Source organism: Biomphalaria glabrata, chromosome 1 (genome assembly GCF_947242115.1).
Source record: "Biomphalaria glabrata chromosome 1, xgBioGlab47.1, whole genome shotgun sequence".
Taxonomy (NCBI): Eukaryota; Metazoa; Mollusca; class Gastropoda; family Planorbidae; genus Biomphalaria; species Biomphalaria glabrata.
In genome coordinates, this window is record NC_074711.1 from 78,291,778 (window position 1) to 78,306,320 (window position 14,543).

Genomic DNA, 14,543 nt, shown 5'->3' on the forward strand with positions numbered 1-14,543 from the left:
GACGACTTGCACATGAACAGAGTAACAATAGCACCCCTTACAAACCTTTCGGTCCATTGGGTAGATGGTGACAAGGTCATATGGCCCACCGTAAACGCGGGAGTCATGTGACAAGCACAACGACCAACCACCTTTTCTTTCTCCAACCAAAGTCATGTAGCCATTAGAGTTGGGTGGACTCAGGGGCGTCCTAAAAAAAAAAACAATCCCGAAATTCAAAATCTCAAACTTCACCAACATTCGAACCCAAGACCCCTCGCTTCATCTCTCAGCCACCACGCTCCCAGAGCAACAATTACAAGTCAACAATTGCAAGTCAACAAAACATGGAAAATAGTTCAAATTAGCCTTTTTTTTTTTCATTTCAACTGAATGTTGATCAACCAAAAACAAACAGGCAAGTGAAAGCTGTTTCGTAGGCAATAAAGGGCGGAGTGACATTAATAAAAATATAACTATCGACTAGTTGAGTAGTTAAAACAGTAGAGTCGGTTACCAGTCGCCCAAAACATTCACAAATTTATCATTTTGATAGCTACTAGCTAAGAGTGCAAGCACCATAAATGAAATTCCTTTTAGAGTTGCTATCACAATAACTTAAAAGTCATTTATTGATCTTTGCCGTTTCATACGGAGTGATTCTGACCCATTGGTGACTGACCCACTTGCGTCTATTGTTCAAACGTATGTACACAAATGAAGCCAATATGCTTTATAGGATGCTAAAGGTTTTAACTTACGACATTGACCTCATTTTGGTCTACTTTCACAAAAACACAGTGACCCACTGTGCCTAGGAAGAACAACGACTTTTATATCATATAAGGTAAGTGCGCTCTGGGGTGGGCTATACGCTTGACGGAGACTCGAGTTTCCTAGCTTCCAAACCCACGTGACTTTCTTCTAAAAACGTTCATATCAATGATAAGTATACAATGCAAGTAACAAACAAAAATGTTTTTTGTTTAATCAATTTCTTCTTTATGAAGCGGATACTATAGTCTATAATATCTCATTCTATTTATTTCTATTTATTGCTTGAGTAATCAAGTTCTTCTATTACAGACCAGAAAATTTCTACACAAGACAGTGAGCAATAGTTATCAATATACAAAACCTACTGGACCAAAGCAAAAACAAAGAAAAACAAAGTAAAAGCAAACGTTTCAGCCAGAAATATCGACGTGGAAAGTATAGAAAGGCAAACGCTTATCTTCCTCCATAGTCAAGAAAAACATCATTAGATGTCCTTTTCGTTTATTTATAGCAGATGAAGGCCTCAAGGCCAAGACGTCTTTTGTATTGAATTTGGTCCTCTAAGACTTTCTATATTTATGTCTATTGTAAATTTGCAATATTCTTATGGTGAGAGCTTGACATAACGCATTTTTCCACCTCCTGACCTGAATTTATTTAGATCCGTTTATTGTATTGGCATCTACTTTCAGAAGTAGCAAACAGTAGAAGTCAAGATCTATATTGTTATAAGCGTCACAGACGCTGACACCACACAATGCTTGACGCCTACATGAGTACCTGGCCATGGTTTGGAAAAGGTCATTGATTGTTGGGCCAGGCAAATAAAACACTTGTTAACTGTTGACTATAGCATAGGAAGAATGAGCTTCACACTCCATACAGGCATTTTGGTCTTGGGTAAAAAATGTAACAGTAACTAATCAGCTTTCTCACCGGGCACCTCGTTGGATGTATATGTTCTACCCCTGAATCTCATTACAGAGATTTCGTACTTTTGAGTTTTATTGTCGATTAACTTTATCATGAAAATTACCAATAAAGAATGATTTGAGGAATACAATAGAAATGCACTGTGTGGCCTAAACATAAACGTCCAAATTGAGAAGCGTTTTCTGTTTAATATTGTGCTTATTAGCGTACATTAATTCTCTGTAGAAACAAAACTGAGGCTGTCTGATATTTCCCTGAGCGCCATATTGCACTGTTCTTTATTAGGTGAGGAAAGATATGTGTATGTGGTGTGCGTGTGTATGTGTGTGTGCGTGTGTATGTGGGGGTGGGGGTTCTTACTGCAATCTACTAGCGTCTTTAATCAACCCTGAATTCTGCTGAGTCAAACCTTCTTCTCTAGCTAGTACTCTACAGGTAAGCGCAAACCTTTCTCAGTTTTCCTTACAGGTTAAATCTACTACCACAGTTACTCAGAGAAAAAAAACTGGCCTGTGTGTAATGAGGTGGGTGGGGGGTGGGGGGCTAAGGTAAGTAGTTAGTCGTGAAATGTTAAAGAGATAAGATATTGAAGAATGGACAATTACATCTTTAAACAACATTCATGTTAATGCCATAGGGGGGCATGGTGGCGGAGTGGTAAAGCGCTTGGCTTTAAACCGAAGGGTACCTGGTTTAAACCTCGGTGAAGACTGGAATTTTGAACCATGATTTCGCCTCACTGTAATGGGTACTTGACATCAGTTGGGGAAAGGGAGTGCGGTTGTGCTGGCCACGTGACATCCTCGTTAACTGTGCGCCATAGAAACAGACGACCTTTACATTATCTGCCCCATAGATCGCAAGATCGGAAAGGGATAATTTTACCTGTTAATGTCATTTCTCAAAATTCTGTCACTTTACTAAGCTCTGTCCAGGACTTCTATAATAGTACTATGTGTTTACTTTTCTTCACTGCACGTGAAGCTAAAACAATTTGTTTTTGATTTGGTAGAATCACCATGTACACAAGTGTTGTTGTTTTTTTAAGTTTGAAAAAAAAATCATTTTCTTTAAGACATTACAAATGTTCTTGTTGGACAAAAAGTCGAAAGATATGTTTAAGATGGGAAAACCTAACGTATTAAACCAAAGAAAACATAATAATGACAGACATACATCTACGTAGCAAGTGTCTGTAGAGGTATATCAAACCTTCGAAAACTTTTACATTTACTGTACATTATCTTACAAGTCGGGTAATTGATCAAAGGGACCAACAGATAAATGGACCGTTAATATCTATAATGTTTTGTGTGTGTGTATGCAGGTGTCTGTGTGTATGTATGCAGGTGTGTGTATGCAGGTGTGTATGTCCAGGTGTGTGTGTATTAGCTCCTCCTATTCATTTTGTAAATGTTTGTTTGGTTCTAAGAAGCTTGATATCCAGACGTATCACACTTCCACTTTTATTCACTCCGACTAGACATTTTACAGTCTCCTTAACATTAATCCAAACAAACTTAACAGACACCTAGAATAGTAGTTAAATAAACAAAAATGATCTACATGTATGTCTAAGTACTTTGTACACAAGATAAACTGTTTGGCTGTTGGGACTAATTTTGTCTGGGGGGGGGGGGTGGGAGGGTTAATGAAAACAAATTAAGCAACTAATGTGTGTGCGCGTGTTACTGCAGCGTTCGGACCCCATGATGACCTGCTAACTATAGTGAAAAAACGCAAGCTCAAAATCTATGGCTCGTAAAGACCTTCCTTCAGGGAACCAGGAAAAAGAAGAAGAGGCAGACAGAGAAAGCGATAGGAGGAAAACATAAAAGAATGGACGGGCCCGCCATTGAAAGAGGTTCTAAATAAGGCAAAAGACAGGAAGGAATGGATAAAGACGGTCGACGAGTCTTGCTTGGTGCCCCAACGGTCCAACGGGATAGGTAAAGGTAAAAGGTAAGGTGTGTGTGTGGGGGGGTTGAATGTATGTATGTGTGTGTCTGTCAGGGGGAAGGAAGGGGCTGCTGCAAAAGATACACAGAGTTTCGTTGTCACTTTTTTCCCGTCTGAACCCCAAATATTTTTAGAATGCAAACTTAATGTTCTCTGATACTTTGACAATAAATAATGAAACTATAGGGATAAAGAGAAAAGATCTGCTGAATGTGTTTCGTGACCAGAAAAAGATTGGTTGATCTTTGTCGCTTGCACATTACGACATAGTAGCGATTGGTATCCAGCCGTGTCGTGTCGTATCGTAAAGTGTGACTCACGACACGCGACGTACTATTGATGTAACCATGATTAAGCGAAATCTAGTATGATTTTGAGAGAAATCCTTACTATTATCACTGCCGAGAGATCTCTAAACAGCCTGACTAATCAGTCATTGTCCAACAAGATTTCTTGATTTGTCTGTTCTAGTTTTTGTTCTTTGATGTACCAAAGCTTCCCTCACCAGAAGTACTGCTCGTCAAACGTTTCGTTTGTTTCACGAATTTCGGATGTTCCTACGGATTTTTACATCGTAGCCCAAAACCTACCGCAATAGGCGAGGGATGACGGGCAGGGTTCAAACCAGGGACCATCGAGTCCAGAGCCACGACCAGGCACCTAGGGCATCCCTATCATCAAAATTATAACACAACCCGTTCTATCTTCACCAAGATAACCTCAGCCAGGCATGTCCTCACTAAGACAGGAAAACCAACGCCTTGGCAGAGTTTAAGTCATTGATTAACATGCATGACTAGATTGACCCAGGGACACGCGTAGGACGTAATCGTCTTCTTGTTTGAAGTAACGTCTGTATTTTATAAGATAAGAAAAGACAGCCCGGTTAGATAAATTTTCATGAAGACAACCCCAGTCATATCTACCTTCACTAAGACTTGACATGTCTGAACTTATTCGATTTAATGTCAACTGATTTTAGTGTATTGATTTTTTTTTAAAATCTGTTCTTGTTTATTTAAGTTGCACATATCCAAAGGTAAACAAATATTAGTCCGTGTATCAAATAGATCTCATCTTAAATGCAATGCTTAATAATAATGAATACCTAAAGCGCCGCCACCCAAGCATCTAGTTTTGTTTTAATGGACTCGTGCAAAAGAAACAAATCCATTACCTCTGAAAACCGCAGGAGACTATAGACTGTCACTAGACTGTCACTAGACTGTCACTAGACCTACTTTTTGTGCACCTTTTTTTTTTTACCGGCTAAATGACCGCATTACTGCCCGAACCCATTCATGCTATTCCCTCCTCCTCATTCAACTAGTCTCCCGCCAAGACAAGCCGGGGGGCGGGGGGGGGGGGGACTAGACGCAACGTTTTACCTATTTAAGGCAATCTACCATCTGATTAAGGTCACAGTTTGACTAGCAGGCTTGACAAGCTCAGCTCTGTTGACCTCTCAAGGTTCTCAAACATCTAAATGCTAACATTTGCAGGGCTGTGTCACCTCCCTCTCAACTGCCTGCCCCCCCCCCCCGTATCCCCCAAAGAGACTTTTAAAACAAGGTTTATAATGAACTTTAGAAAAACACTTCGATAAGCGCATTTGGAAAGACACGAAACTAATCAGATTTACTGGATCTAGTGAAGTGAAATGTTCACTCTTACAGATCATCAATTAGAAAAAAAATGTTAAAAATCGGATGGCTTCTTGGTTGAGTTGTATTCGCACCGAAGTGTCGTCTCGGTGGTCCTGAGTTCGAAAACTACTCGGTGCCCCCCCCCCCCCTGCCGACTTGCAGGTGATTTGAGTTAAGACGTAATAGTTTAAAAGGAGCAGCGCCTTAATAGTAGCAAGTTAACTACAAATATCACTTAGCGGAAGTCTTGCCTCTTTAAGTTGCACCAACTTACGCCATCTCTGAAATATCGAACCACAACGCTTTCATCATGGTTCCATGCTTTCATTTCTGCGGTACTTAGGCCCTACTGTGCCGGCTTCCAAGAAATGAATTGTTGACTAAAATTATTTTATCGACTAGTGTGTACTTCCCGGGTCTCCACTCGTCGGAGAATGAAATCGATCCAGCCTTGAATTTAAACTCGTGAAATGAATTGGTTAGTTGTGATCAAATGAAATTAACAGCACCAGTTAACGTGGAAAGTAAGTACGGTGAGAAAGAGTTAATACTTATGTAATCGTTTTAAAATAAAAATATAACAGTATGGAATAAGGACTAGATCATAATAAGTACGGAATCACGCCCAGTGCACATACATAGTACAGTTAAAAGAAATAGCGTTGTCTTTAAGCAGACGAATCCTTTAGTAAGGCAAAAAAATGACTATGAAAGCAAGGATTGTTGGCTGCATCTTAAAACATCTCTATGTTCTAAACATTGTTTGAAGCACGCGCTGGCCGAGGTTTTACTCATTTCGTTGTTTGGGTTATAAATATCAGCCAGCATCTTGCTTTTTGATATCACATTCGATTGTTAAATGTTTGTAATTCTTTTTCTTTTTTTTTCATTCATCCACGTGCATACACAAATACATGTACGACAAAAGACCATTATTTACTAAATATACAACTGACGATAGGATGTGTTGTGACACTTTAAACATGAGTTTGAAAGGCATTTGTCCTGTTTTTACTCTTATTTGTTTCAGTTTAAAACAATGCCTCATTTTTAAAAACGCTTATTTTTCATTATATGGGTGGATGTGTGTGGGTGTTAAAGTGTGGGTGTTAAAGTGTGTGTGAGAGAGATTTTGTGTGGTTTGAGAAAGGGGTGGAGAGAGAGAGAAAGAGAGAGAGAGAGAGAGAGAGAAAGAGGGAGAGAGAATGTATGTGTACTTAAAAACTCCTCACATTCTTCAGCGGTCTTTACAGTAAGTAAAGGGAACTAACTGAAGGGGTGATTGTGGGCTCAGTTTCCGTTCGCTCTTCATGTAGGTGGGGCCTGCCTGGAGGAGGTATGCACAGTGTGAAGTTGTGACCTGAAGTCTCTGTTGACAAGACACTTACGTCTCCGATATCACATCTTTTGTTGCTGTGACACTGGTAACTTGTATCAACCTGAGGACATCTGTGACAGGTTTAAGATAGACCATCTCCCCTCAGACTAAATAAAATCATACAATTAATCACTAGGCCTACAGTAGCCCTAGCGACTATTTTTTTTTTGCCCATCACCTAGTGATAATTTCGTTTGCAAAGACTTTCTTTCAAAGCACAGTAACAAGATAAAAGAAATAGGGGCAGACAAAAAGAAAGGAAGCGACCAATAAAGAATAGAACGATATAGCTCCTGGGAAGGGAGAATATTGACGAATAGAGGCTGTAGGCTGAAAACTAAATAAATAATAAATGCAGGTGATATATTCTAAATAAACATTAAAAAGACAAAGATAGATTAAGTTAAAATGTTGAAAGTTTAAGAGATGGTATCTCTGATAGACGTCAATATTTCCTGTACAGAGTTACTCTATGAGCCCACTACTAACCATCCAGTGTTATCTGATTATGCACCAAGAGTTATATCTGAATCTAAATAATTTAGATTAGTAAATAAATATTTACACAAATTGGTTTATTATAAATACCAAAAAATCACCGGCTGTTCTTAGGGGTTGGTGGTGGAGGCGAAGCGATGAACGGGAAATCATCTCTACCTCTTCTCTGAATCCTTTGAATGTCAATATTATATGAAGATGTCATGATTGTTATTTATTTTCCGTTTTGCCAGCTTTTCTTTCGTATCCTGGAAATTTTGTTAGAAATTGCTATAGTTGGTATTTTTGATAACATCACCATTAGCCAATAGCCAAGGATAAAATATACGTTAAAATGATTTAAATTATGTTCAAAATTAAGGTCGCTTTAAGAGTCCCAAATTTTCCGCCCGTCAAAAAGTGCCCAATTTACCGGTGCCCAATTTCCGGTTGCCTAAGTTTCCAGACACCGGGTTTATCTACTGATGCAACACGAAAAAGCCCAATCAAGTATAATTGCGTAAGACAATGCTCAGAATGCGGGTCATTTAGAACATGGATCGTGAAGCACTGCTCCTATGAACCAGCTCTTAGTTCGCACTGCTCCTATGAACCAGCTCTTAGTTCGCACTGCTCCTATGAACCAGCTCTTAGTTCGCACTGCTTTAGAGTTATTCAATCAAAAGTTGACGTAGGCTTGGATTAGAGAGGCTACGCAGTAGAATGAGTCCTTTCTTTCTCACAACTATCCCAAGTCACATTGAAACCACACCTTCGCTGTAAACATCCATTGAACAAAAAAAAAAAACGGGATGTTTATCACTGGAGAACTTGTATCATCACCAGACACCGCCCCTGTACTACGCATATAAACAAGCATGCATTTTTAAGAAATGAAAATAGTACATTTGATACAATAAAAGAAATATTGAAGGGCGTGTCTCTGTGAGAATCTCTGGTGAGTCTGGTCAGATACAATTTGTATTTGCACAATAAAGAGAATTAATTGTAACTGTGTCCATCCCATTAAAACTCATTTGGACACAGCCCACACCAAGGAAGTCACTTTTGTTGCAATCTTTGACCCTATTAAAAGTTATTTTTACTAAAGGCCAGAAATAGTATCCTTAGAGATGCGCCATTTGACGCACTAGACATCAACAATTGATCGCTAGTTCACAAAATGTCCGAGTATATCTTGAACTTGATGCCAAGTTAACTAATTGTACTTAAACTTACATTACAAACTTTTTTTAACACACACACACACACACTCGAAATAGTTTAGATTATGCTTTTATTCCTGTGTTTAATTGTTTTAAGTCTTAAGTTAACTAAAAGATGATCTGGCAGTGTGAATACAGTGAGACAGTGTAAGTGTAGAGCTACTTGGAGTAGCACATTCCGAGATATTCACTGATGGGAATGTCATCCCCCCCCCCTCCTATGTTCGTTTTCCCCACGCTAGATGCTCGAGTTACACTGAATTAGAATATTGCCTTTACTGGGAAATTTTAACTGACTCCCTTAGTCCCATGCCGATGACCCAAGTGACCCTTCTCTCTTTCAGCAGCATTTAAGATCGTCTGCTTTCTTGTCTTCGCCAATACAATGAACTAAGCCAATTTTGGTCAAAAGAGAACGTAGCCAATCAATAACTTAAACTTTCAAGAAATCTGTTTTGTGTGATCTATAGTTCAAATCTTTGCTTCGACTTTGATCGACCACAATAACCGTGGGCTCAGTTTCCGTTAGCTCGACACATAGGTAGGGTGGGAGGGGGCTATGTCATGGGAAAATAAAGGGGACACCTATAAAACGTAAAAAAAAAAAAATAGATTCCGTAAATGTTTTGTTGTAATTGTTGATCTCCAGCTTTTCATAGTTATTATTAAGTTATATGTAGAGATTAGTTTGTCCCTCTCCCTAACATTAAAAGGACAAAAACATGGGGGGGGGGGCAGTTGGAAGCAAAGACACTAAACGAGAAAAAAAAAGGGAGGGGGGGGGAGTCTCCAAATGGGTTACAAAATATTGCATATGGTGAGAATAGAGCTGTTAATAGAGACTCCCAACTTATTATGAACAGCCGTCACAGCCGTAATTCAGGAGGCGCGGTGGCTGAGCGGTAAAGCGCTTGACTTCCGAACCAGGATTAGGGGCCACATAACCGTAGGCCACAGAAACAGATGACCTTTACATCATCTGCCCTATTGACCACAAGATCTGAAAGGGGGAACTTTACTTAACTTTACTGCCGTAATTCACACAGACCTTTTTAAGGCGGTTTATCTTTGGGACCCCGAGAAAGTCCCAGTATCCCACTGAGGCGAGATCTCACAACGATTGGGATCTTTTTGCTTGCAGCTGTAGGAGCTGCTCATTACTGGCCTGTTCAAGAAAGCATTTTCATTGACTTAATGAATCTCAAGGTATGCTTGCCTTCGCCCCTTAATGTACAGTACTATATGGTACATATCGGCTACATTTCGCTTCAACAAAATGACCTCGTCCAGATTTGTAAGAGTTTCATCGAGCAACATACTCGTGTTACATGGAAGAAAAAAGAGCAGTGGTTCTCATTTGGTGATCCATAGAACAACTTGACTCACGTCTATTCTAGACATCCCATAAGCTCCGAAAACAAAATTTCAGATTCGTATCTCTCTATTTCATTGACTATTATTACATAATTTTGACTGGCACAATTTATAAGTGGGTAAAATTTTTAAAAGACTGAGTCGTTTTCATGTTGGGAAATACCATTGTACTGAGACGAAATGACCTCCGAAAGGTGGGGGGGGGGGGGCTTTATACGTTAATTAACGACAGTATGGCTTGTTGATTGCTTGATTTCAGTGTTGAAATATTATGATGTCGTAGAATTTGACTTCATCAAAAGTGACTTGGGTACACCATTACCAGAGGACCAGTTTCCAAGACCTACGACATTTAAGCTAACGACTTAAATGTTCTAAGCACAGATAGGTTTATTTAAACGATAAATGATGTTTGCTGTTTTTTTTATAACAAATAGATCTGATGAAGACAGAGAATTGGTAGCTGTAAAAAAAAAAGAGTTCCCTGTGTACGTTTAATTGAGATCCACTGCAATATATACATTCAAAATAACAACACCCCAAAATGATCAGGTAGACGTCTTCCTCTAGTTGTATTTAACGTACCATGTTTACTGGGCCAACTCGCATGTAACACGTACTATACTTGAGTGTATCTACATAGAAAGTGTACAGCTAAACACGTTGCTAGCTTTCATTGCTGGCAGTTTATATTTGTAATTGACATTTTGACAGCGGTGTTTACAGTGCATTAGCGACATATGATTAATTTATCAGAACACTTTCTCTCTCTTTCTGCCAAGCTTTTTTTTTTTCTTGTTTTCTACTAAGCTTTGTACAGGGGTGGGTGTTTTCCTTGTGCACAAGATGGTACAGACACGTATAACAATTACATACATCACAATGTAACAACTCCTCATGGTGAAATAGTTTAATATGCTAGATTCTATCATATTCCCCCCCTTTCTTTTGACTTTTTTTTTGTTTTTAATTTGTGACTGAATTGCATTAAGAAGATCTATGCAATATTCTGTTCATGTTTACCTTCGGTGAAAAAAGCAAATAATTTCGAGCAGATGCATTGGGTTCGAATTTTAAAAGTTTTTTTTTATATATAAGTAAACGTCTGATTATTATCTACTTTATAAAATAAGTTCTAGTCACTCTGGTACTGCTAGGAATGGGACACTAAAGAGGAAAACACAATTCATTGTAGTCTGTCTTTGCATTGTCCACTGAGGAATCAACTTATACGAAGTGGCAGGTCTGCAGTAGAACCACCCTCTGACAGGTAGCAAGAATCATCTGAGGAATGTCCCGGGCCTCAGTCTGCCTGGTCAGTCGTCACGACCACCTCGGCTGATGTCCACTATTGGGTATATTGTTAGTCCAAGCTCACTTCCATGATCGATTATTATTTTATGATCAATGAATTTGACAAATCAAAGAGTAGATTGTAGTCGATGCGAATATACATTGTCACTAAAAGCTAAAATGTTTATTTTTTTATTTCTAATATTTAAAATTTTATTGTATTTAAAAATCAAAACAGAAAGAACCGACTGTATTCATTAACTTACTTGGGTCGCACAATCCTAATAACAATAGCACTGTAGCACTAAAGTATACTAATCATTGCAAGAGTTTCGATAAAGAAAAGTAGCAGTGTCTAAGCAAGATTGTGTGTGCTTGTTAAACCATACGACCCTCTCTAATATTGAGTGTCGGTCGAAACCAGCGGCCAGATTGAGAACTGCTTGCCTATTGGATAGCATTATGTATATCTGAGCCAGATTGGGAACTGCTTGCCAATTCAATAGCATTATGTTTATCTGGGCCAGATTTGAGAACTGCTGACCTATTTTATGTTGATGGTTTAATAAAACGTTTGCTGTTGCTAAGACTATAGATCTAGAACGACTTTTAATTTGTATAAAAGTCCGTATATGTTGCAACATATTGTCGTCCCAGGCAGTATAAATGTTATCTTGCACGTCATGTAGACGTCTGTGTGTTTTTGCATATGCCTGTGTTTGCCTGAATGAGTTTGCAATCTTATGTGTGTGTGTGTGTGTGTGCTGCTGCTCACAAGATTCGGAGTGTTGCATTTTTTTTTATCTGCAATGTTCAGACGAATTACACACACTAGGTGAACTCGTGTTGCGGGAGTGAGTATCAGATGTGTAGCACAGTCTCTGCTCAGTACAGGTCTTAGCTTTGTTACACTAAACTTGAGTAAGGCAAAGGGGGATTGTATCAACACGATTTTATGAACGTAATGATTAAATGTTAAAAAATTTTAATAACACAAAAATTAAGGAAGTGACTTGTTTTCTCAATAGTCACATATCCTATACTTTATTATGTCTTTAAAGTTTCAGTAGATGACCTATAGATCCTACATTCGATATCTTTAAAGTTTCAGTAGATGACCTATAGATCCTACATTCTATATCTTTAAAGTTTCAGTAGATGACCTATAGATCCTACACTCTATGTCTTTAAAGTTTCAGTAATGACCTATAGATCCTACATTCTATATCTTTAAAGTTTCAGTAATGACCTATAGATCCTACATTCAATGTCTTTAAAGTTTCAGTAATGACCTATAGATCCTACACTCTATGTCTTTAAAGTTTCAGTAATGACCTATAGATCCTACATTCTATGTCTTTGAAGTTTCAGTAAAGACCTATAGATCTTACATTCTATATCTTTAAAGTTTCAGTAATGACCTATAGATCCTACATTCTATGTCTTTAAAGTTTCAGTAGATGACCTATAGATCTTACACTCTATATCTTTAAAGTTTCAGTAATGACCTATAGATCCTACACTCTATGTCTATAAAGTTTCAGTAATCACCTATAGATCTTACACTCTATATCTTTAAAGTTTCAGTAATGACCTATAGATCTTACACTCTATGTCTTTAAAGTTTCAGTAATGACCTATAGATCCTACACTCTATGTCTTTAAAGTTTCAGTAATGACCTATAGATCTTACACTCTATGTCTTTAAAGTTTCAGTAATGACCTATAGATCTTACACTCTATGTCTTTAAAGTTTCAGTAATGACCTATAGATCTTACACTCTATGTCTTTAAAGTTTCAGTAATGACCTATAGATCTTACACTCTATGTCTTTAAAGTTTCATGAGATGAACCAAGAGATGGACGGACAATCTGGGGGATAGGCTAGGGATTCAAGTCCTAGGATTAGAGAAAAGTTGGACATGTGTTTGTACAAATCTCATAACCATGTGCAGTGTCGACACATGTGTTGGGAGAAGGACACACTAACTAGCGTGTAAAGTTACCTGAAGTACGAGGAAGAGACAAAGAATTACAAAACATGTCAGAACATTGTCTAATCTTGTGTATGTGTGTGCCTGGGTGGGAAGTTGGAAAAGATATGTCCAAATGAAATGACCAACTTCTCTTAATTCTCTTAATAAATGCTCAATTAATCATAATTAATGTTTACAATTCCTCCTATTAGCTTGCAAACTCTTCATGGTTGGACACTGGGCGGGTATTTTGAAAACGGCTCAAAACTATTTTCCTAACAAATTGTCATTTTATATAGGTCTAGGACTATATCTTTAGAAGAAAAAAAAAAGAAACAACTACCTGATTGGGCACACAGTAATTGGTATGAATGTTAAAGTTTTACAAAATAGAATCATTGTAAAATTAAATTCGTCTTATTATTTTATTTTGAACACGGCTTGAACGGGAATTCCCGCACTCGACTTGACTATTTCTTTGAATACAAAGTAGGGGGTGGAAAGAATAAATAGGTGCGCATGTTCATTTTGCACACCGTCTTATGTAGAAGACTTAATGCAAATCTCACCGGATAGACTCATTCTAATGATGAGTATTACAAGAAATAAATAGAATGAGAAATTATAGACATCCTTAGTTTCATAAAGGAGGAATTGATTTAAACAACAAACATTATTTTTTTTCAATCTTCCTTTTTATGTGTTCCAAAATCGCGATATTAGAGAAAGTGTATGTGCTACGGGATATTTAAATTTCATGAATTATGAAACATTCAATTGAACAATTTATAATATACTTCTTCATTATCTTTTCAATACGTAAAATGAAATAAATATTGGCATGATACCGAGACTCCCCAATGCGTGGCCTGTGAGTTACTAAAAGCAAGCAATAAATAAAAGGCTGTACAATAGCAGAAGATGCTGAAGAAGAAGCGAACAGGAAAATTGAAGGAAGTCTTCCCCTTGAGCTAGATGGTGCAAGTCACAATAAAAAGTTACTTACAGAGAGCTGACATCTTCATAAAATAAAAGTATTTAAAAACAAAAAACGATCATCGCTCAAGACTAAAGAGGCCCCACTTCAAAATATGATGTCCGGGTTTCAATTTAAACCTAGTTCACCTCAAATGTACTCTTTGCACAAGCGCAACAAATTCGTTGTAATCTTAATCTGTAACAACTTAAGTGATTTCATATTTTGTTCTATTAGTACACGTCTGTGTCTGGCGATAACTTGATTCTATTTCTAACACAATCTGTGGCCACTCTACTAGCCACAAGCATTTCTTGGCATGTGGCCTGATCACAGACTGAAGTCAAGACACAGCATTTCTTGATGATTTCATTTGTACAGACAGTTCAATGTTTCTGATTTGTTAAAAATTGCCTCAAACAGTCGTTTTGAAATATCCGCCATCTTTTATCGAAAACAAATGGTAGGTTGAAATCGCCACATCTCAAGATTGTGTATAGTCAACAAGCCTTAATCATAAAAACATATATTTTATAATTATTTTTCAG

General features: G+C 37.9%; 1 protein-coding gene across 2 annotated transcripts in view; it reads left to right on the plus strand.

Moving 5' to 3' along the window:
* Positions 1–5,702: 5,702 nt before the first annotated feature.
* LOC129923916 (proto-oncogene Mas-like) overlaps positions 5,703–14,543 on the plus strand; it is a 47,615-nt gene continuing 38,774 nt past the window's right edge. For both annotated transcript variants that reach the window (XM_056016986.1, XM_056016994.1), the window contains exon 1: positions 5,703–5,818. The gene's annotated coding sequence lies outside the window, so the exon portion shown is untranslated. The remainder of the gene's footprint in view (positions 5,819–14,543) is intronic.